The 23,187-nt window shown below is 50.0% G+C and overlaps 1 protein-coding gene and 1 long non-coding RNA gene across 2 annotated transcripts in view; both read right to left on the bottom strand.

Moving 5' to 3' along the window:
- SH3PXD2B (SH3 and PX domains 2B) overlaps positions 1-23,187 on the bottom strand; it is a 102,236-nt gene that overhangs the window by 78,048 nt on the left and 1,001 nt on the right. The window lies entirely within an intron of this gene.
- On the bottom strand, positions 11,625-22,517 carry LOC123379553. Its single transcript, XR_006584135.1, has 2 exons — positions 20,700-22,517; positions 11,625-11,793 (listed from the first exon to the last, which is right to left on the bottom strand). It is a non-coding gene; the product is annotated as an uncharacterized LOC123379553 (long non-coding RNA).

The raw sequence follows: 23,187 nt of genomic DNA, 5'->3' as shown, positions 1-23,187 counted from the left end.
ATTTAGCAAATACTGAACCACTGCTCCTGGGGAACTACAAGATTAGGATCCTGAAGGTTCTGGTTCCAACGTTTTCATTAACCAGTCAGTATATAGCCTGGCTGTTTCTGTGTAAAGACACCTTATTTAATGTATATTATAAAATTTTTTTTTTCAACGTTTATTTATTTTTGGGACAGAGAGAGACAGAGCATGAACGGGGAGGGGCAGAGAGAGAGGGAGACACAGAATCGGAAACAGGCTCCAGGCTCTGAGCCATCAGCCCAGAGCCCGACGCGGGGCTCGAACTCCTGGACCGCGAGATCGTGACCTGGCTGAAGTCGGACGCTTAACCGACTGCGCCACCCAGGCGCCCCTAATGTATATTATAAATTCATTAATACTGAACTCTGGGCCAGTGATACTATATCTCATGCCTAAATGAAGCTTATCTAACACGTGTATTTTCTCTGCTATGACACATCACAGCCTTTCTCAGCTTAGGAACGCTAGACGGCACTTTAGCACTATGTTTGGGGTCATTTTAAAATGTGAAATAACCGGGCGCCTGGGTGGCTCAGTCGGTTAAATGTCTGACTTCAGCTCAGGTCATGATCTCACAGCTTGTGGGTTCGAGTCCTGCGTCAGGCTCTGCGGTGACAGCTCGGAGCCTGGAGCCTACTTCAGATTCTGGGTCTCCCTCGCTGTCTGCCCCTCCCCCGCTTGCACTCTCTTTCTCTCTGTCTCTCAAAAATAAACATTAAAAAAAAAAGTGAAATAATCAACAAAAGTACAAAAAAAAATGGCACTAAAGAGATTATGAAAAAGACACTTGTTTAGCGTATAAGAGCTGAAACCAGAGGGCAGAATGTCGTCCTGTCTAACCTCAGCTGGGAACACGCACACTGTGTGTTTTTGCTGCTGTGCACATGCCCATCATCTGCAAGCGACCACAAAACTGTGGTACGTTTTCATGCTGGATTACGAATCAATTTTACCAAGTAGGCAAATTCCCAAATATGGAATTTACAAATACTGCAGATTGACTGTAGGGCATATAAATGTGTGTGTTATGTGGATAAGCCAGTGAGATACATATATCATACATATGGTTTGCTTGGGTTGGCAGGAATATGTAGGACTTTTTTTTATTCTGTTCTTGAAGTTTTCTCATATTTTTCAGATTTTCTTTTATAATCAGAAAAAAGGATGCCACTAGTCTAGGAAGACAGAAGGGTCTGTGGCCCACTTTCTTGCCTTGAGCCCCAGGACAGCATCTTCTCTCACTACCCTGGCTCAGTCCTGGGGCCATCCCTCTGGAATATCCTTCCACATCACAGAGCACCTACCGGGTGCTAGCATAGCCGATGGCACAGGTGAGAGTGTGGGGTGGGAGGAAGTTGGGAGTTGGCAGAGGGGGACTTTGTCCTGACCTTACCGTGAGTTGGGTTAAGTCCTCAGCCTCTTTGAGCCTCTTTGTTCTTTGAAAAATGGGGATAAAAATCCAACCTTACGGCATTGTAAGATCAAATGGGTTTTTTGTTTTTGTTTTTGTTTTCTAAGCTCCAGAAATGGAACCTGTGTTAGCTGTAATCTCAGTTTATGGCTGGGACACCAGGGAGGGTATTCAATGTGTGCTCCCTAAGCCCTCTGCCCTCACCTCACCTGGCAGGTCCAGCCCTGGCCCAAGGGGGTGAGGGCTCCCAGTGCCTGGAGGGCCCCCATTAAGCATGGAGGAATTTAGACCCCATTTCCAAGAGACAACAGCCAAGGGGCCAATCTGTCCATGAATAAAGATTTAAATCAGAACAAAGCTTTAGAGGCCCCTGAAACACTCCAGGAGCAGTGGCTGGTCTGAAACAAGCCAAGCGCCTGGGTAGCTCCCAGCAGCCTGGTTAACTGTCACCCCCATCCCCCGCAGACCCACCGGCCATGGCTGCAGCTTTTGGAAAGGCCCCAGTACTACGGCCCCAGGGCAGCATGATATGAAGCAGCTGTCGCCCTGCCTCAGGAGTGCTCTGATCTCAGACGCTTGCTTTCATCATATGAACTCTCGAAAACATGAGAAGGTGTTTCTGCCCTGTGCATAAAATCTCTGAGACCGGGGGGGGGGGGGGGGGGGGGGGCGACATCCTCCAACATCACTTCGCTTTGCATATGTATTCAGTGGGGTTTTTAGGGTTGACAAAGAACCCAGCTTAAAGTCCCAGCTGATACTATTAGAAGGGGTGGGGCTGCTGCACGAGTCATGGCCAAGTGATTACATTTTGATCTGGATTGCAGTGGCCAGAGCTTTGATTTGGTGGGGAGGGTCTGGTCCAAGGGCTTTCCAAAGTGACGGTCTTTCCTAAGATCACTGTGTCTCAAGGTCCACAGGAGCTCAGGGCACACGAGAGGGTACTAGCTGATACGGGATCTCAGCACTAAGCTGCAGGGAATCCCACAGAGGGAAAATTAGTCTCTGACATTCCCCTCCCTTCAGAAGGCTGGCAATAATGGCTTCTTAACACTTTCTCCAACATTTGCTGGTCTCTTCTCAGAAAAGAGGGGACAGCTCAGGGCAGGCAACACTAGCCAGGAACAACTTGAACACACGGCTTTTTCCTTTTCCTTTTTATTTAGTTTCCTTCTATTTCTAGCAAGTGCTAGTTTTCCATTTATGGTAGACAGTGAAAGCCTCACCTTTAAAAATAATTTAAGTAAAAAAAATGGAGTCAATCTGAAGAATACTGAATTAAGAATATGTAGCACAGGGGGTTGTGGATATGTCAGACACGGTGACGGGGCCAGAAGGAGGCTCGAGAATGAGGGCAGTGCTGTTTCAGTGGAATCCACTGCCACTCTCACTTGGTTCGGAGTTCCGTTGTTTACAGGCCAATGAGCCCACAACATTTCTCAAGCTGGAAGCCCTCTTCTGGCTCTACAGTGCTGGTGGGCAGTCTGGAATGACCTGGGAGATGGAAAAAAAAATATCTAAAGAGAGGGCACCAGTGGTGCAGAAGGGACTGAGGCTGTTCTGCAGAGGCTGTAAGAAAGGCACATCAGCAAGACAGAGTTCTGTGATCTATTAACAATGTCTGCCACGGGCACGGGGATTGTAGGATGTGTGCTGTATACTCAGCGTCCCTAATCTGGATCAACCCCTCCATTTTACAAATGAAGATACAAATGGGCCAAGAGGTGCAGCAACGTGCCTGCTGTGGACTCTTTCACTTCCACGAGAGTGTCCAAATTTCTATACAGGATCCTCTTGCCCCGGCTCAGGCCTCCTGCACAATGACTTGTCCAGAGAACTTTAGGAGTGATTAAGCCAGTGGCCAAATTGGCCTGTAAGGAGCCCCAGGATCCTGGGGAGGTGGCTGGGTCTCTCTACCTTGGTTTCCACTAGGCAGCACCACTTTAGCTCTTGTATATATGAAGGAGGGTGTAACCCAGCAGCCTACAGGTCCGACTGCCAGACCTTGTGGGTCCGCAAGGCAATCATCAGTGAAGGTTCTGATAGGGCCTGGCCTCTTCCACTGCCCACAGTCCTCACTGCCAACAGCAGGGGGTTCCAAGACTTCAAAATACTTGAAAATCCTGCTCTAGACCATTCCTTATTTTTTATTTTTTAAATTAATTTATTTATTTTGAGAGCGAGAGCGAGAGAATGTGCATGTGAGCAGGGGCGGGCAGAGACAGAGGGAGAGAATCTGCACTGATAGCACAGAGCCTGATGTGAGGCTTGATCCCTCCCATGAACCGTGAGATCCTGACCTAGCTGAAATCAAGATTTGGACGCTTAACCAAATGCGCCACTCGGGCACCCCAGACCATCCCTTATTTTACAGCTGGGGTTATGAGGCCACAGAGGGGAAGCGACTTGCCCAGGTCACATAGAGGGCAGACAGGAGGGTTGGAACCAGACTCAGAGCTCCTCTTGGGAGGTGCTGAGGACGCAGGAGCTCTGCTCCAGAATGCCATTCTTCAGATCTGAGGAGCAGCAGAGTCCCTTTCAGATGGAGGAAGGAAAAATGGTCTCTTACGCAGCTCACCGAGGGGCTACAGCTTCTGCTTAGAGTCACATAGTTTCTGCAGCGGGTGCTCAGCCAGCGATAACAGAAGCTGTCTTGTGCCGCAACCTTAACTGCAAAAGCACGTGCAGCCCTGAAATCAGGCAGCTGTGTCAGTTTCAAGATCCAGATGAACCCACTTCCTGCAGAGGAGGCTCCTGGGGATATGTCTAAGGGCGCCCAGGAGACGCAGACCCTAGTTTAAGTAAGAAACCAGCTTTAAAAGGCTAGTGCAACCCCCTCTTCCATTAAGCTCCCACACTCATTGGGTTTCTGGGTTGGCGGATCCCGGGGACAGCCTGGTAATGACTGGCCGGGCTCCAGTCTCTGGCAATATGCTGGCCTAAGGTGGGGGAGCCCAGTCTGAGGGGGGTAGGAGGCAGGCAGGGAGAGAGAGAGAAAAGGGTGGAGGAGACAGGGAGAGAGCAGAGGCAGTTGGATGGGCTCCGAAGGCTTAACTAATGGGAAACATGATTCTGCCGCTCCCCGTGGAGACCACGAGTTCCCTCTGGTTCCGATCTGTCGGCTCTCCCCAGCTGTCTGCCCAACATCTGGCCTATGTAGGTCAGCACTCCCAACCTCTTTTTGGAATTGCAACACCCTGCAGTTTGTCTGATTCCCAGCACCCCGGAGCAGCGACACCACCGGAAGTGCTCAAGACCGTGTATTTATCTTTTCAGAGAAAGTACGTTGAGGCTATTCCTGGGGAAATGCTGCCAAATGTCACGATGTCCTGGAGACCCAGGAGGTGATCGCAGGGTGTCACAGTGAGGCAGGACCAAGGCGAGTGGGGGCCCAAGACAAAACTATTGACCATGTTGGGAAATGTGCTGCTAAACACTGGCCCTGTGCTAAGTGCTTTATGAATAGAGTGTGCAATCCTCATGAAATGTCTGCCAGGAAGGTGGGGCCCCCCCTTAGGTCAGGGGAGGGAAACTCAGGCCCAAAGTGGTGATGTGGCATGCCTGAGGTCACGCAGCTGCGAAGGGCAGGTGACTTCAGATTGGATCCTGGCCCCTTCAACCTCTGAAGTCCTGTCTCCTCCTAGCTTCCCAGGGCCAGGCCTCAGGTGTCCTGGCCCCAGCCCAGAACTTTCCTGTCCCCACATCGGCGTCAGGAATCACCAAGCTCAGGCTCTACAGCAAGTGACACATTGAGGGTGGCTGGCTGCCAATTTTTCTTTTTCTTTTTTTTTTTTTTTTTTCCAATCTTTTCAATTAAGTGAATGCTTGGAATGGGGCCCAAATCCAAGTGCTTGTGGCGTTAGCTGCAGATAAGATGCTGTGGTTCAGGGCTGTGTTCTGACCGCTCCTCGTCCATAGGGTACGCGGTGGATGTGCAGTGGAGCTGAGGGTCTCTGACCACCCGTGGGCAGAGGAGTGCGAGGCTGGGAGGTGGGACAAAGGGGCACTCTCTCTAAAGTGAAAATCTAATTGTGTCTCTCGCCTCTGCTTCAAACACTTCAGTTCATTCATTCGCTCATGCATTCAGCCAATATGGACAGAGTGCCCACTGTGTACCAGGCTCCCTTCCAAGAGCTGGAGCTCTGGCTATGGAGGAGACAGAGGCCCCCGCCCTTCTGGAGCTTTCAGCCTTGTCAAGGAAGACAACAGCAGCACGCTAGGGGGTTTTAGGGGCTTCCTCCCAGCAAGGCTCTCCCTTGCCTCCTGGCCCTGCACATGCTATGGCCTTTGGCAGGAACACCTCTCCCTTTGCCTGTCTGGTGCCTCTTTACTTCTCAAGGGTCAGCTCAGGAAGCCTTTGAAGACCCCACGTCTGGGTCTGGCCCCATTCTGTGGGTTCCCGCAGCCACTGGGACTGCCCTCTCAGTATACATTCCTCTGGGTGTGCCGTTCTGTTTGCACGGCTGTCACCCCTTCTCCCCCGGGAGCCTTAAGGGGGCAGGGGCCAAATCCATCTGGTGCACCGTGGCTTTGCCACCCAAATCCATCTGGGTGACATTTGGCCCTTGGGAAACATCTGGTGAAAGGCAGACGGATGGACAGGCAGGCAGGCAGGCAAAGTGACAAAAAGCCAAGAGAGGGCCACGCAGTCATAAATCAAGGTGACCTCACTCAAGGCTCTCTGTGTCTGGAGAGCGACAATGCTCTTGAAATGGCTGAATGGACAGCTCAACTAGAAACAGAACCAGCTTTGTGACAGAGGAGAACGCAGGCATGGGGCCCAACCCGGGAAGAGAAGTCCACCTCTCACCCCCAGGCTTCTCGGAACAGGCGATGGAGAAAAAGAGCACACCACAGGAGCAAATTCCCATCCCACCAGGCCAGCCTGAGGGAATTCTTTGGCGGGGATGATGGAATTGTTCCGTATCCTGTCTGTGGTGGTGGTTATGAGAACCTGCACATGCATAAAAACTCAGGATGCTATACCAAAAGAGGGAGTTTTACCGCACACAACTAAAAACTAAAAATAACAATCACACACACACACACACACACACACACACACACACACACACACACACATCAATCACTTCTTAATGTCATTAAAAAAACAGGCAGGCGCTGGCCTTAGAGTACCGGGTATGAATCTCGGCTCTATAGCTGGAAGCTGTTGTGTGACTTTGCAAGTTCATGCATGGCTCCAGCCTCCATTTTCTCATCTATAAAATGGAGAGAATAGTACCTACTTTTTAGGGTTGGCTAAGGATTACGGGAGCTAATGCACGCAAGGTGCCTGGCACACTGCCCGACTCTAGGTAGCTTCCAGCACCATCACTGCTAACCCCATTATAGAGATGAGGCGCTGGAGGCTCAGACAGTCCGTCTCCCCTGGGGCCAACTCAAATCTTTTCGAGGTAAAGCTATGTTAAAAGGAACAGTCAGGAAGGTCATGCTGCGAAACCCAATCAACCATCCCCTCCTTGTGTGCCTGCACACGGAGCTGCCCACCCTTGGAGCCTGTCTTTCCCTCACTGCCAGAGTCTTCTCCAGATGGCGGGCAGCAGGAACCACTTCCAGGCTGGCCAGGCTACCTCCCTTCTTCTATACAGAGCCATGGAACTGATGGAAACACTCGCTGGGCCGGGTGTGCAGCTCCAGCCTGGGCCTCTGGCTGCCAACACACGTCCTCGCACACATCTGGCCCAGAGCAGCATGGGGAACTTTCCAATGGCAAGCAGAGGTGCTGGCAGCTGGAGCCCAGGCTTGCTGAAACCAACCTGAAGGCTGGCTTTCTAGGAAAGCCTCCAGGGCAGGCACTTAGGGCTTGTGGGGATCTCTAAGGCTGCCAGGCCTCAGAGGAGCCCGGGGCCTTGCAGGAAACAGAGCTGAGAGATTTCAAGTTGGGACCTGTCCTGTGTTAACAGGGCTGACGGGACAGAACCGGGAAGCCCACGTGAGCACCCACTATGTGCAACACATCTGTATGTAGGGAGAGTAGGTAGGGATATCCCCACAGATAGTAGGGATAAAGCTGCCCAAGTAATGAAAAAGAATCAAAACGGGCCACATTTATTGGGCTGATTGGGGGCTATGCCAAGTACTTCGTTTATGTTATGTCGTGGGATCTGGAGACTCGGAAAGGGCAACTAGCTTACCCAAGGTCACATAGCCACCATGCGACACAGCCAAGATCTAAACCCCAGCAGGCAAGGTCAGGTGGGTCTCAGTTCTCACCTAAAGGGTCCGGCACAGTGCCTGGCACAGAGTGGGTACTCGAGAGACGACATCACAGGCCACAGGCTCCCTAGAAGCACTCTATAGACTCTGTGGGGGCACAGAGGGGATGAGGGCTAATTTTGCAGGGAGAACTTCAGACAGGCTTTCCAGATGAAAAACAAACGAAAAACCCCCACAAAAACCAAAAAACCAACTGCTCTGGATCTCGAGGAATCAGTAGGAGTTTTCCAAAGGAGGACCAACACCTAATGACCACTTACTAAATCCCCAGCACTCTGCTGTCAGGAAACCCTATGGAGTGAAATTTACTATCCACCCATTTCACAGCAGAGAAAACCAGCATTCAGAGAGGTTAGGTCACTGCCCCAAAGCCATGCAGCTGGTGAAGGAGGATGACAGAATGTGAACCCAGATTTATTTTACTTCAGAATGCCCATTCCTAACCAAGAAGACCAGGTAAAAAGGAGTCACGGGACCATAAGCAAGTATGTTCATTTCCCCTGGCTCCCAAGAACATCAGAGCCGACCTCGAATCCTGCTTTACCACTTACCAGCCAGGTGACTTTGGGCAACAAGTCTCTGTTTTGAAATGTAAATGAGGCCACATATGCGAAGTCAAAGAGTGCCTGTGAGCAGTAGGCGCTCTCTAATGTACAGATTACATGGGCTCATAAACCAGTGCACGGCCCCAACCACATACCTACTGTCCCCGACAGGTTCGCAAACCTGGCTGCACAGTACATTTGGGGTGCGTTTGAAAACTCCAGAGTGTGACCCCCGCCAGACCCGCCCGAAGCCTGGGTTCAAACCCTGTGACTTCCTAGCTGCATGGGCCTGGGCAAGTCCTATCTCAGCCTGCTTCTCCATCTGTAAAACGGGGGTAATAGTGGTGCCTCCCTCATGGGATGACAGTAAAGATCAGCTGATTCAACGCATGCAAAGCTCTAAGCACAGCACCAGGCACACGGCAGCTACTCAATAAAGAATAGTTGTTACTTCTCCCCCAACCTACAGTTAGTGGGTACAAAGGCAATGAAATGTGTGCAGGTGCCTGGCTATTCTTGATCCGGCAGAAATCAGAAGACCCCAGAAGTCTGGTACCTTCTAAAACAAGGTCACATGGACTTGGGACCTCCAAGCTGGGAGGGAGTTCAGTGGAGGAGGAGATGGGGGCCAGGGTGGCTGGAAAGATGTAGGAGAGAAGACAGAGCAAAGAATCTGGCAGCCAGCTCTCATCCTGGGTCCTCCCCGCCCCGCTGGCTCATGCTGCCTCCTCGCTGGCTGTTTCCTCCACCATGCAGCCTCAGCTCAGGCCTGGGCCACCTCATTTTGGATGCAGCAGCTGCTCCCTCCAGGGCCTCCTGCCCCTCTTCTCACCTCAACAGGGATATTTCTAAAACACAGCATCTGACTGGATTTCCTTCCTCCTTAGAGTCTCTCAGGGGTTCCCTCTTAATGGAAAACAGCAAAACCACCACACAGATTCACATTCAAGGAGCACTTCCTTACTACTGGCCATGCTCAGGCCAGTTAATCCTTATTCCCCTATGGGGCAGGACCTATTGTCTTCCCCATTTTATAGATGGGGTAACTGAGTCTGGAAAAGCCGATGGCCTTATTTAGTTCAGGCCAACACAGTCACCAGTCTGGGTTTCTGCAAGGGCCCCCTGTCTGGCCTCCTGCCTCTAGTGGCCACTCTGGCTCTGCCTCAGTGGGGCTGTGGACAAGGACTGGACGAGGAGACACTGTGCCTGGATCCAGAGTTTAGACACCAGGATCTAGGTGTTGAATCAGGTGAACAGGAGGGCTTGGGAAGAACACTCCCAAAGTTTGGAAGGATAACTGACACAAGTCCTTATCACCCTCCAGTCCTCCAACCAAGGCCAAAGGCACTGCAGCAGAAAACTGTGGAAGCGGAGACAGTCTAACTGAGGGTCAGAAATGTGGGGTCCCCCAGGTGACATCTCAGGGAGGCTCTGGTCCACATCTGCCAGCTGCTGGGCCAGGGGGCCCAAGAGAATGCTGGGAGCTCTTCCAGCAACGAGGTGAGGCGACACCACACAGGACAGGCAGCCCAGCCTCAAGACAGCAACAATGCCAACCACACAGACTCTGAGCTGGACAGACGTGGGTTCCGATCCTGCTAAAAACACTTCCTCAAGCAAGCTACTGAGGAGCCTCAGTTTCCCCGTCTGTAAAACAGAGATGCTAATAAAAGTATTTCCTGTCTCTCAGGGTTGTTGTAATGCATATGATGGGATAATGTCTGCAACATGTCTGGTATAGTAGTGAACACCAATCCCCTTCCACGCAAGCAGAGCGAGTGCCTTAGGCCCAAATCCAATTCATATCATTAGGTTGAACCCAGTGAAACTGCCATTTGGGTAAAAAATGGACAATTTCATAGGGTTCAACCTAACAGCATCCCAGAGGGTTAGAGGATTCCTTCTGTTTCCAGATAGACTAAGAATTACAGTTACTTTTCTCTTGAGTGTTTACTACGTGTCATGTACTGGGATGACTCCTCCATTTATAAATGAAGAAGATACTGAAGTTCTAAGAGGTTAAGTAACCCACCCAAAATTGCACAACTAGAAAATGACACAGCCGGGATTTGCATCCAGGTCTGGCTGCCTCCAAAGCCTGTGCCTTAACAGCTATGACAAAAGGCTTGGTCTGGTGGCAAAAGGAGGTCGTCAGAAGGAATCTGATTGTCTCAGCTGAACAATGTCAATGGCCATCGCCCTAGAATCATGGGACCTTGGGACTGAGAGAGCCCAAGCAGTTATGGCTTCAAGGAATACACGTGGCTCCTGTCCTGAGTAAGGCCCTGGACTATGAGGGACTCAGGTCCCGTGGGAGAGAAGACACGTCAATGGATGACTGGATCCAATATATGGGCACTGCAATGGTGCTTGTCCATTGAGAGCCTCAGAATCAAAGCTGGGTGCCCTGGTTGGGTGACAGGCAGAAAGAGGCCAACTAATCTAGAATACTCCCTAAACAACTGCCCCCTACCCCTAAGTCTGGCCTCATCTTGTCCCACTGGGCTTGGGGACATGGAGGAGAAAACAACTAGATGAGAATGTGGAAGGACCGAGCTCTCAGACCCTGGGGACAGCCACCTAGTAGAGGTGTCATAAGGAGAGAGGGATTCTTGCACCAGATAAAGGGGGGGGGGGGGCTACAGAAGTGGGTTCCAAGCTTTGGTCAGACAAGGAGCCCTTTTTCTTGCAAAAACCGTAGTGATTCCTAAGGGTCAAGTTCTGTGAGTATCCTTGGCCACCCCTGTCCCCATATCCTGCTGGGCGCATCTGGCTGAGAGTATTCCTCCCAGCCTCAATTCGAGCTCCTGTGTGGAATTTTCTGCCAGCTTCTCATGGTTCATACACAAGTCCATGAGACAGGAAAAGGGGGAGCAAGGGAACAGGGTCCCCTCCTTCTCCCTCTCTCCTTCCTGCCTCTGCCATACTACACTGTCCTCTCCCCTCCAGGGAAACGTGCGATAACACACAAAAATACAATGCAATATAAAACCATATAATTCTTCACAACGACTAACAGCCTAGATGTACTTCCTATGAGGCTGCATTGTATTGCTGTTTCCATTCTGTAGTGGAGGAAGTAAGGCCTCGGGAGGTCAAGTCACTTGTGCAATCCAGCTGGGAACAAGCCCTGACAGCAAAGTCTGAGGTCTTAAAACTGTCCGTGTTTCCACCACCAGAAATGCTGTTTTGGGCATATTTCTTCCCAGACTCTTTTCGGAAGTACTCAAGAAATGAAGATCACATTGTATATACAATTTGTCTTTTTCACTTGCATTATATGGTGAGCATTTCCCCATCTCGTTAAAAATTCTTTGAACAAACCATGTTTAAAGAACCCTTAATAGTCCACTGAAGGCCATCTATCATTTATCTAATCACATTTCCAATGACAAACATCTAGGCTATTTTTGACATCGCTTTAATTACCACACCGCTGAATATCCGAATATATAAATCATCCAGGAAAACTGCTTTAAATCTCAGGGGGTGCATTCCGGGCTAGTCCGTTTAGAGGATGCTTCTCAACATGCAATCATTCCAGACCACCCGAGTCATATCAGCTGCGTTGCTTGTCTGGAAAGTAATGGTGATAATGATGATGCTAAGACAATACTAACAGGTAACTACCCAGCCCTTTCACAGCCGGGTACTGCTCTAAACCCTTTATGTGAAACAACCCACAGTAGGTGCCATTCTTATTCTCATTTTACAGATGAAAAAAGTGAGGCACAGAGAAGTTAAGACGCTTACTCCAGCTCACACAGCTGGGAACCAGCAGAGCCGGGTCGAGCCCATGCCATCTGGCTTCCAAACCTAAAGTTGGAAACTTCTACCCAGAAGTTTTTCATCTTTTTTTTTTTTTTTTTTGGTGCTTAGGACCCCGCTGGCAACCTCGCGCAACCCATGGACCACTTCTCAGAATGATCTAGCATTAATAAAATAAAGCACAAAGGATTTCAAATGAAACGGATTACACTGAATTATATATATTGAAAGGGTTTCAAAAACCAAAACAGCAGGGGCGCCTGGGTGGCGCAGTCGGTTAAGCGTCCGACTTCAGCCAGGTCACGATCTCGCGGTCCGGGAGTTCGAGCCCCGCGTCAGGCTCTGGGCTGATGGCTCAGAGCCTGGAGCCTGTTTCCGATTCTGTGTCTCCCTCTCTCTCTGCCCCTCCCCCGTTCATGCTCTGTCTCTCTCTGTCCCAAAAATAAATAAACGTTGAAAAACTTAAAAAAAAAAACCACAACAGCAAATACAGGTACCCCTTTATTAACGAAATCTAGCGGTAGGATGAGTAACACTACAATTCTCAACTAGTGAATGATCTACTTACTACTAGCAGACAATAAATGAATGATCTTTGGGATCCATGCAATAACTATAAAGTGATACGACACTACCTCTAGCGACAAAGTCCCAGGTATTACTAACATCACTGAGGGCTGCTGCCTTCGTTCACAAAGAAAGGCAATGCTAAGTTAAGGCCAGAGGCTAATGGAAATAAAGATGAACTTTCCCCCTTCCAAGTTCAGGACCCTCTGAATTCTACCCATGTTGAGGATTCCTCTGCCAGTTGGCTTTCCCCCTCCAGAGCAAACCTCTCTGTCCCAGTGAAGAATAGGCAGCCCAGGCCTCAGACCCCTCCCTGTCACCACAGCTCCATGCTATGCCCCATCAGGGCCCCAATGCAGTGGTGATGCATTCCCAACAGACGGTGACCTCCATGGGGACAAAGGCTGCCTGGCTATCTTAGCCTCTCTCCGGCCTGGGGCCAGGCTTGGCCAGGGCAGACAATAAACCCACATCTGTGCAAGGGACTGGCAGCCAAGGCTGGCCCGAAGCCAAAGGCTGCTGATTCACACCTTGGCTGGGGAGGAGGAAATGGTGACGCCACTGTGTGGGTTTCTAGCTGTCTTTGCCAATGCAGTGGGCAGGGGGTCCATGCAATTCTGCTTAATTAAGCAGACTAGAAAATATTATCCTTATGTGCTTTAAGGCAATGTTTCCCTTCATGTCTGGGGAGAGAGACTATACTCTCATTTGTAGTCAATGATGCGCATAGAGCTGAGTGCAATCCTGGGTAAATTATTCCACCTTTCCAAGCCTCAGTTTCCACACTTGTGAAATGGGCTAATAATAGTACCCACGTGGCCGGCCTCAATGGTTTCCACCAGCGCCTTCTTCAGCAACAGTACCCTGAATCTCCTACAATGACTGTCTCTCCCACTGCTTGCAATTTAGGGGGAGTATCTATCCCAATATCTGGCCCTTGCTGGGCCAAAGGACGGCCAGGCGATCTTGGGCTTGGCCAATCAGATTCTCTCTTCCTGGAGCTGGACTCCCACAGTCCCCTCTAATACTTCCCTCCCGTCCCTCCCACCCCGACTTCATCTTCACTGCACACAGCCCTTCTGTGGACAGGTGCTTTCTTTCTCCAAGATCCTCCCACTTTTTATCTGTGTTCTGCCCCCTCCACTCTCCTGTGAAAGGCCTTTCTAACCACCCAGCCAGCAGGAGGGGCCCTGACTACCAGCTTCCTGACTACTCCAGTGACTTCCTTTTGGACACCTCTGGTGCCGACCCCTGGCCCCCAGCCCGTGTATACTGGGGCCATGGCCTTCTTGAGCGTGGCGTCCATGCTTTGTATTCTTTTCTTTGTATTCTTTTGTGGTTGCTGGCCCACTCAGGAGCCCCCAGGTCCTTCTGGCCTGCACCTGCCAGGCACGCTGCATCTCCGTCACTCAAAGCTCTCCTGCTTTTCTCAAACACACTTTATGCTGGGGTTTCCATTTCTTCGCCTTCCTGTTCTCTGCCTGAAATTCCCCTCCCTTTCTCCACTTGTGGAATCCCTCCCCGGCTTTGTGATCGGCCTTGGATCACCTCTGCCGTGCCGCCTCGTCCAAGTCCAACTTCCCCAGAACCCAAGTGCCTACTCCCCAGGTTCCAGACTAGCTCCGAAACACCCTGTCCACCTGTCTCTCTCAGAACGCTGACCTCCATGAAGTCTGAATTCCTGGCTTGTTTATCTGTATATCATCCCTGCATGTCAAAGTGCCGGGCTCCTGTAAGGATTTATATTTGTTCAGTGAATTCTCAAGAAACATGGTCGACTACAAAGTGCAAAGGTCTCTTGGTTGTTGTTTCTTTTTGAAAGTGGTGGTTCTGGTGGAACAGCCAGACAAAGTACAGGATGCCTGGTAAAACTTGAATTTCAAATAAAAAATGATGAATTCCGTAGTGTCAGTATGTCCCAAATATCGCATGTTTATCTAAAGTTCAAATTTAACAGGTCATCCTGTTAAAGTTGGTAAATCTGGCAACCCTAAGGATGCCTGAGGATGGCCTGGGATAGGCCTGCAGAGAAGCAGGCAGGAGAGTTCTGTCCACCTGCACACAATAGATGCACCAATAGTCCCTCCTCCCTTCACCACCTCAAGAGGGCCCTGCACTTGGGCTCTCTGCCCACCTGCAGGCTTGCATCCAGGCCAGCAAGTATGGGAGGAAAACACCCCGCAGTTTGGAGAAGGGGGCGGAGGAACGATGGATGTGTGACAAAGCTTGGACCTGTGGGCTCCTGGGAGAGTCCCAGAGGAGTGAGCCACACAAGCCCCTGCCCACTGGCCCACTACGAGACACCGAGCCTCCTGACTCAATTACAGCCAGTTCCCATGTCGTGGCAGGGGGCAGCAATGCCAGCTCTAGCCAGGGTCTGGCTAACCCTGCTGACAAGGGCTCTGGGGAAGGAACCACAGGGCCCCAGTGTCTGGGCATTACCCCAGGCCAGGAAGCTCCAAGGACAACTGTCCCAGCAGTACTGTCCTCAGGCATTCTGCACAAAAGCTCACTTAATTTGCAAAGCCACCAAAGCCACCCATTCCCAGAGGAGAAGGCTCGAGGCCAACAGTGAGTGAATGGCAGATTCAGACTAGAACTCAGTCTCTGAGGGCAGAAGCCACACTCACAACCCTCCGGCCACGTGGCCTTCTTAACAAGCGTCGACTTCTCTCCTTCAGCTAGGGATGGGTGCCCATGACTCACTGCTTGTATCCACCAGGCTGAGAGGACCCTCAGCCAATGGCCCCCTTTCTTGCAGCTCCAGTGGCCCACGGCTGGCTTTCATCCCCAAGGGGAAGGAAAAAACTGAGTCACGCAAAGCAAGACTATTCCCCCTACTACAGCCCTCCCTCCAGGAAAAAAGCACTCATCATTTGCAATGAGGATAGCAGTGTCCTAGATGTTCAGTACAACGAATGGTGCGGTCCCCTGGTACTTTTCTGGCAGTGTGATAACCGTACTTCGTGCTGACCCCCATGCGCCTTGGGGTGGGCTAAAAGCGAATGAATGAACACCCAGGGAGTGGGGTGCAGGGCATCCTTCTAATCTGGATGAACTTTCTTGTGCCCAGTGACCTCGTGCAGACCATAGAACTCAGGCCTGCAATTCTTTCCAACCCTCCTTAGCTGCAGGCGATATGGGAGGAGGGCCTGGACCCGCAGAGCAAACAGCACTTTAACTAGAAAAGCGTCTGCTCAGGCCTTCCCTCGAGGTATTTTAAACTCATTTCTTTCCATTTCTTGGGCTCTCACACTGGAAAGCCACATCCAGAGACCTCCCTCTGCAGCAGGAGAGCGGGAAGAGTCTCGGAGGCCGGCGCCTACCTTGGGAGGACAGACTCTCTGAGGAGCCGGGAGAACCCCATTGCTACGGACAGGATGGGGCAGCAGGATGTGGGAACCCGGCTGGAGCCACCCACAGTTTGGCACTGCTTCTTTTAAAAAAAATTTAAAAAAAAAATCTCTTTTTTAATGTTTATTTATTTTTGAGAGAGACAGAATGCGAGTGGGTTGGGGCAGAGAGAGAGGGAGACACAGACTCCGAAGCAGGCTCCAGGCTCTGAGCCATCAGCACAGAGCCCGACGCGGGGCTCGAACTCACGAGCTGCGAGATCATGAGCTGAGCCGAAGTTGGATGCCCAACCGACGGAGCCACCCAGGCGCCCCGGCATGGCTTCTTTTTTAAAATGAGCATTTGCTGTTTTTTTTAATTTTCACTAAAAACAGGAATATGTGTTCACTGCAGAACATTTGGAAAACAGAAAAGCACAGACGAGCAAAAAAAAAAAAAAAAAAAAAGTGACATTTTATCAGCTATATTTCTGTGCTTATACAGACACATATTTTCATCCTTCATTCGTAATCAGGTGGGAATCAGCCTGGGCATGTTGTTTTGCAACCAGCTTTTACTATTTAATATTCCCATGACAGAAGACAGAATATATTTTTACCATCTTGATGATATCCTAGCATGCGACGGGCGTTTAAGTGGATACCAACTTTTTACTATCATAAATGATACTATGTTTGTATGTTCCTAATAAAGCTCATAGTTGTGAGATGCTAGGCTTGTTTAATCCTCACATCCGCCCTATGATATTGGAACTGTTATTATTCCCATTTTACAGAAGTGCAGAAAGGGGAAGTCATTTGTCTGAAGTCACACTGCTGGTAGGTGGCGGAGCAGGGACTTGAACGCAGGCTTTCTGGTGTACTTTCTCTGCTCACCAGAAGCGCGGAATGACACAGGTTCAAAGTCTGAACTAAAGTGACATGTAAATAATCTGAAGATATGAGAGCCCCACCCGCCTTGATCTTGAGACAGCTGCAGGAGCCCAGAGTATAATCAGCAGGCTGATATCTTCTGCTGAGATGCCCTATCTAGCTCCTTGCATCTGTGGGCCAGACAGAGCAGGAAGGGGCAATGCAACTGATAAGGTCCACTATTTTTCAATCAGAAGAAAGCAACAGCCATTGAAAACAAAAGCCTACCTAGGGGTGCCTGGGTGGCTCACTCGGTGCAGTGTCGACTCTTGGTTTGTACTCAGGTCATGATCTTGCGGTTCGTGAGTTTGAGCCCTGCGTGGGGCTCTGTGTTTGACAGTGCAGAGCCTGATTGGGATTCTCTCTCTCTCTCTCTCTCTCAAAATAAATAAATTAATTTAAAAACAAAAAAAAAAGCCGACCTGAGGGGTCTTAATGTCTACTTCTTTGTGACCCACATAGGGCGCACGACAAGAACCCACCTACAGAGTAGATAGGAAGGCTCAGCCTTGCTCAAGGGCCTATGCCAGTGGCCGTAGGGTGTCCAGCCTGGGGTTGGCACCCTAGAAATGCCTCTTGAATGAAAGAGCATGGAGAACCTGTAGCCTGGCCTCACAGCAGCAGGTAGGAAAGAGGCACAGATTTGGATCATGGCCATTATTACTGTCAATATTATTTTTCATGACTACTATGATTAAGCGCCTCTTATACATGATGCATCAGACTGAATGTTGTGTGACACGAGTGAATCTTCATAACTGCCCACACTTTAGGTAAGGACTATTACCACTCCGGCTCCCTTTTTACATACCCTCAGAGAGCTCTTCTAACTCAGAAGTGCTTGGAGAGGACTCAAAGCTAGGTCTTCTTGGGGTGCCTGGGTGGCTCAGTTGGTTAAGTGACTGACTCCGGCTTAGGTCATCTCGTGGTTGGTGAACTCCAGCCCGACATCAGGCTGTCTGCTGTCAGCACAGAGCCTGCTTCGGATCCCCTGTCTCCCTCTGTCTCTTCCCTGCTCTGCCCCCCAATATAAACAAACATTAAAAAAAAAAAAAAAAAACCTTGGTCTTTTCATAATGAAAGAAATGTGCTAGTCACTGGCATTTACCTCTCCCGGCAGAAGGCATGGAGTATAGATAGAGTCCATACATTATCAAAAACAGCACACAACAGTCTTAGGGGGACGACACTGTACTCATTCTACAGATGCAGAAACTAAGGCTGGGGGCGGAGTCAGCCAAGGCCATGTTCATCTCTCACACCCAAGTTCTTTCCACTCAAGTTCGCTGCCCTGTCCTGCATGTTTCTGCAAAAAAGGGGGTGCCAGGTAACTAGTAGCTGGAAACTGAATGCAGCTAATGCAGACTCACAATTTGTTCCAGACCACCAAGCTCACCACCCAGAGGCTTCCTACAGGCTGAGCTGAGATTGCCAGTAATACCTAAGAAGGGCGTGATCAGCAGCTCCGAATAGTGACCCCTGGGCTCTAGGGGCCTGGCAAAGGGAGAAAGGTTTCAAGACTGGTGGCACAGGGTCTGCCACCCCATCACTCCAGGGGCACAATCAACCCAGAGCTTCCTGGGGTGAGAATGTTTAGGGCTGGCGGCCGCCTGAGCTGCATCAATCCAGGCTGAGGGAGCAGTGAGATGGGGGGAAGGGCAGGGTGGAGAAACTGGGGTCCAGAAGCCAGGTGACACACCCGACATCACTTGGCTTAGGGGTGGGATCACACAGTTGCCACCTCTCCTAGACCACGTACGTATCTGGCTCAATCCCCATGCTGCCACTCCTCGCTGTGTGACCTTAGTTAGGTGCATGCCCTCCCTTCCAGTCTCAAGGGGAGAATAGGAACCCTTAATGTAATAACTACCTGAAGGATTAGGATCTTGACTGTATAAATAAATCGTACCAATTAACAGAAGACAAATAACTCAAAATACTGAGAAAGGAGCAAAAGATAAAACAGGCAATTCACAGAAGAGGACACTCAAATGGCCGACAAAGGTGTGAAAAGATGCTCAACCTTACCAGCAAGCAGGGAAAAATCCAAACACACACCAACCGTCGGACACTATTCTGCACCCAGCAGCTTGGCAAAAACTAAAAAGGCTGACAATTTGGGGTGTTAGCTAGGACACGCAGCAAAGGGATGCACAGACACTGCTCTGGGGGCATCTAAATGTAAAGGCTGAACATGCACAAACCCCCTGACCCAGCAATTCCACCACGTGCAGGAAGCAGCCACACAGATCTGAACTGCTGGGGACACCCTAAAAGACCCCGCCAGGAGCTAGAATAAATAGTGGTATATTCAAATGGAATATTAAAAAAATTTTTTTTAGTACATTTATTTATTTTTGAGAGGCAGAGAGAGACAGAGCACGAGAGGGGGAGCGGCAGAATCAGAAGCGGGCTCCAGGCTCTCAGCTGTCAGCACAGAGCCCGACGCAGGGCTCGAACCCACAAACCACGAGATCATGACCTGAGCCAAAGTCGGACGCTTAACCGGCTGAGCCACCAGGCGCCTCTCAAGCGGAATATTAAATAGTAGTTAAAATGAAACTGGGGCCACGTGCGTCAGCATAGATCTTGAAAGGGCGATGTTTTTACGTAGTTTTAAAACACTCAATGCAAGACTTGGGGCAGTTAGAAAGGTAAAAACGTTAAAGGGGGCATAAGGGCTGGGGTGGGAAGGGGACTGACTGCAGACCAGTCCAAGGGATCTTTTTGGGGTTGATGCAAATGTTAAAAAACTGGATTGTAGTGGTGGTCTCACAGCTCTGTAAATTCACTAAAATAATCAGCAAACATACGCTTAAAATGAGTGAATTTTATGGCATGTAAATTATACCTCAATAAAGCTGCTAGGGAAAGAAAATCCTATCTAACAGACCGAATGTTCTATTTTTTTTTAAAGCGAATGGGAATGACAAACATCAAACACCAAATGCAGGACACTGGTTCACTTGGGTGGGGGAGGGGGTTGGCGTGAGCTGGGGAGGGTACACAAGGGGCTTTGCATCTGCCATGTTTTATTTCTCAGCAAACAAAATTAATGATCTGAAATATGGCAAGATATGAAGTTCTGACAGAGCTGGATGGTGGATAGATACTTTCTGTATTGGTATATTTGAAACAGTAGATTAATATAATGAAAAAGTACCTATTGTATTATTATTAGTTTTTAAATATGCTCCATGCCCAATGTGGGGCTTGAACTCATGACCCTGAGATCAAGAGTCGGATGCTCCACCAACGGAGACATCCTGGCGTCCCCAAGAGTACCTATTTCAAAGGACTGTTATGATGACTAATTATATAGAGAGCTTAATCCAGTGCCTGACCCACCGCGACTGATCATATTTCAGCTGTTGTGATTACTGCTGTTGTAACGACTACTACCGTCTTGCTCCTCTTAACATCTCAAGATCTCGATTAGGCAAGCCAGCATCTCCTAGCTCCTGCAGACAGCACTGTCTTCTGAACCCAAGGCTTCTACACATCCCGCTCCAGTGCAGGAAATGGGGTGATCCAAATAAAACCTGCAAAACGTACAGGGAGCACTTCCTCCTCCCCTCAAGTCAGAAAGAAGACAACCTAGCCGGGAAGGGTCTTCCCAGGGTATCGCGCTTGAAAGCCCCCTTTCCATTCACTCAGAAAGCCCTGGGTTCCGGGGCAGGAAAGGCGGCAGCACAAAAATGGAGCAGCTCTCTAAGCCTTTATCTCTCCCTGCCTCTGACAGAGGGTGGTGGCTCCGGGAGAGACTCTCCAAATAATCCTATCCTTATTATCAATATTATCACCAACAAAACCCCCTCTCCAACTGTTAGGCTCTCAGAGGCCCCGGGAGCTTCTGCCCCTGCATTCTCCAGACCTCCTGACCTGTGGCTCTGCCCTTGGGCCCACTGATGATGTCTGTGCCCACAAGCGAAGGAGGCTGGGGCTGGGCAGAGACAGGATGTCACCCTGATCATGGAGATCTGCCCTTTCAGGTGCAACAGGGGGCCCAGCCCTGAGGTCAGATGCAGTTTCTCTATGACATCTACAGTCCCTGTGACCTGTTCCTTCCAAAGCAACTGAGGGATGAACAGGTGGTAGGCAAGGTAGCTGCAAATGGGGAGGAGGGGGTGGAAAATTACGGGGCATGGCTAATGGAACTCTCCATAACTGATACGTATATTCTAACACAATGGTTGGGGCAGGGGGCTGGGGGGGAACCATGGGAGACATGTCCTGGGACATTTTTGGTTGCCACAATTTGGGAGGGGGATGCCACTGGCACCTAGTGGATAGAAGCCAGAGAGGATTCTAAACATTCTACAGTGCTCAGGACAGCCCTTGGCAACAAGAATGATCTGGCTCAACGTGGCAACAGGGTTGAGGTGAGAAATTCGGTCCTAGGGGGAAGCAGCAGTATTTACAGCTTGCAGATTACAGAAGCTGGAGCTCAGAGAGAGAAACTGAGCAGCCTAAGGTCACACAGCAGAGCTCAGGACTGTCCACCTTCCCTTCTCATGCTTTCCCTCCAGGATGGCTGGGCCAGGTTCTGAGAGGAGGGTACCAAATGGGATGAGAGTCTAGGCCTATGCCAATAGGTGCCTCCACACTCTTCCACAGTGGTGGGGTGGATGTGTTTTGAGAACAGGAGGGGGGAGGCACTCGCAGTTTCTGGTGGGTTCAGGTCCCCTGCCATCATGGCATTAAATCTGCTCTGTTCCTGTAGATAACTCAGGCTTCAGTTCAACCCATCGCCCCATGTCATCTGACGAACCCAAAAGGCTGGATCCAAGGGAGGGGGCCCCCTTGAGTCACAAGAGTGACTAAACCCACATGCAGAAAAACAAGTTTTTCGTGAAATCCCTCCACATGTGACCTCGGCACACTCCCAATCAGGGTGACATGGACACCATGGAGCAGGGAGGCAGGCTTCTAACAGTGATGGCAAGCCAGCCCTGGTGTCACGTGGTCCCTCCCCCGAGGAAGTGGGCACCATCACCCCCCAGGTACAGATGAGAAAACTGAGGCTCAGAAGCCACACAGCTATCAAGTTGAGGCCACAATGTGAACCCAAATCCATATTGTAACTTGTCTCAAAGGACCCCGAAAAAAGGGATGGAAAAGCAAGCAAGATGCCCCCTAAAGCGGCCGAACCTTCAAACAGCTGGCGGATATGGATCCGACTAAGCAGGGAATGAAAAGCCGCAGGATGATCACAAATGATGGCAGACTTCTTGGTTCTTAAGGGGACTTTGCTTCAGGAAACTATGAAGGCATGGGATCTAGAAAGTGCTGTAGTGGTCAGGTGAAACACCACCTTTTGATGTCCAACAGACGTGGATTGACATCCTTGCTCTGCCTGTGACTGTGACCTCAGGCAGAAGACCTCACCTTTCTGAGCCTTAGTTTCCTCATCCGTCAAATGGGCTCAAGAACCTCTGCCTCATGTGGTGTGCCCCGGGAGCGGAGAGGAGAGAGTTAGTGGATGATGATGCCCACTTCGTGGTGACTGTATCTATTCTGGTTTTGCCAGCTCACAGATTGGGTGGGAGGCAGCGTGGAGAATTTTAGACTTCCTCTTGTTGCCATGTTGGTGAAAACTGTCTTCATACCAAAAAGGCAACTCAGTTACACACTCAACAAGCTCAAACAAGAAACCACGATTTGGCAGTATTTGAAACAGTTGACAAAAAAAAAAAAAAAAAAAAAAAAAAAAAAAAAGAAGAAGAAAAAAAAGACAATTTAGCTCAGCTCTGGAATCAAGGGAAACTTCACTCTATTTAAGGATGCCACAGGTCCAGGAAATTGCTTCCCACAGCCTGGCTAAGGGCTGAATAACTGGCTGCCCAGCCAATAACAATACGGACTCACACAGCACACCCTTTCTCGTGGAGAGTGCAGAGTGGATTCCGGCTATCTCCTTTCAGGATTTTATAAGCTATTCACGGAGGGCATATAGATCTGCTCTGTAAGAATGAGCCTCTTAAGAAAATAGATCCAGAGAAGACTTGCAGGGAGGCCAAGGAGCTGAATTTAGCCAGCCAACGCCCTTTGCTATTCATTGTTCTACACTTCTTTGTTAGGATTTTTTCCCTCCCTCTTGCTTTTTTCCTTCCTGGTTAACTTCTCTGCAGCTAGGCGCTGCCACTGCCCCCTTCTCACCACCAGAGACACCAGAGCCCCTTCCCTCCAGTAAGGGAGGCTTCCCCAAGGCCTCACCTGGGCCCAACATCCCACAGACCCATTATACCTCCACCCAAAACCTCTGAGGTGATCCCATGGCCCCTGAACCCAGATTCAGCTCCTAGATTGCTGCAGAATCCGTTTCCCATGTGGGGGTCACCGCCTGCCCTGGCACACCTTCCAGAGGCAG

Source organism: Felis catus, chromosome A1 (genome assembly GCF_018350175.1).
Source record: "Felis catus isolate Fca126 chromosome A1, F.catus_Fca126_mat1.0, whole genome shotgun sequence".
Lineage (NCBI taxonomy): Eukaryota > Metazoa > Chordata > Mammalia > Carnivora > Felidae > Felis > Felis catus.
This window is presented reverse-complemented; position numbering and strand designations above follow the sequence as displayed.